The following is a 749-nucleotide window of genomic DNA, read 5'->3' as shown; positions in this document are numbered from 1 at the left end:
TTTTGGGGTTTTCTGTATTAAGATCTTGTGATCTGTAAACAACATTTTGACATTCTCTTTTGCAATTTGTATTCCCTTTATTGTTTGCTCTTACCTGGTTTTTCCGGCTAGGATTTCTGTACTATGTTGAATAAGACTGATAGAAGTGGACATTATCATTTTGTTCCAGATTTTAGGAGAAAAGATTTTTAAGTTCTCTTATTCAGTAACATTTTACTTGTTGGCATATTATTAATAGCCTTTATTATATTGAAGGATTTTTCTTCTATTCTTAATTTATTCAATTTTTTAATTGTAAAAGAATGCTAAATTTTATTCAAGACCCTTTTTTGTATTTGTTAATATATAATTTTAATATCATATGATTTTTGTCCTTTATTCTGTTGATGTATTGTATCATGTTTACAGCCTTGGGTTTGTTAAACCACATTTACATCCCCAGGACAAATCCCATTTGGTCACAGTACTAATCTTTTTAATGTACTGTTAGGTCTGCTAGTATTTTGTTGAGGATTTTGACATCTATAATCATCAAAAGTGTTGGGCCTGTAGCTTTTCTCTTTTTGTATGTGTCCTTGTCTAATGTTGATATGAGGGAATTTGGGCCTCTGAGAATGAGTTTGAAAGAATTACCATGTCTATTTTTGAAATGATTTTAACTGAATTGATATTAGTTCTTCTTTAAGCCTTTGTGGGTAACTAAGTATTGAAGTCATATGCCCTTGCGATTTTCTTTAGTGGGAGGTTTT

This window comes from Callospermophilus lateralis, chromosome 4, assembly GCF_048772815.1.
Source record: "Callospermophilus lateralis isolate mCalLat2 chromosome 4, mCalLat2.hap1, whole genome shotgun sequence".
NCBI lineage: Eukaryota > Metazoa > Chordata > Mammalia > Rodentia > Sciuridae > Callospermophilus > Callospermophilus lateralis.
Note: the sequence above shows the minus strand (reverse complement) of the source record.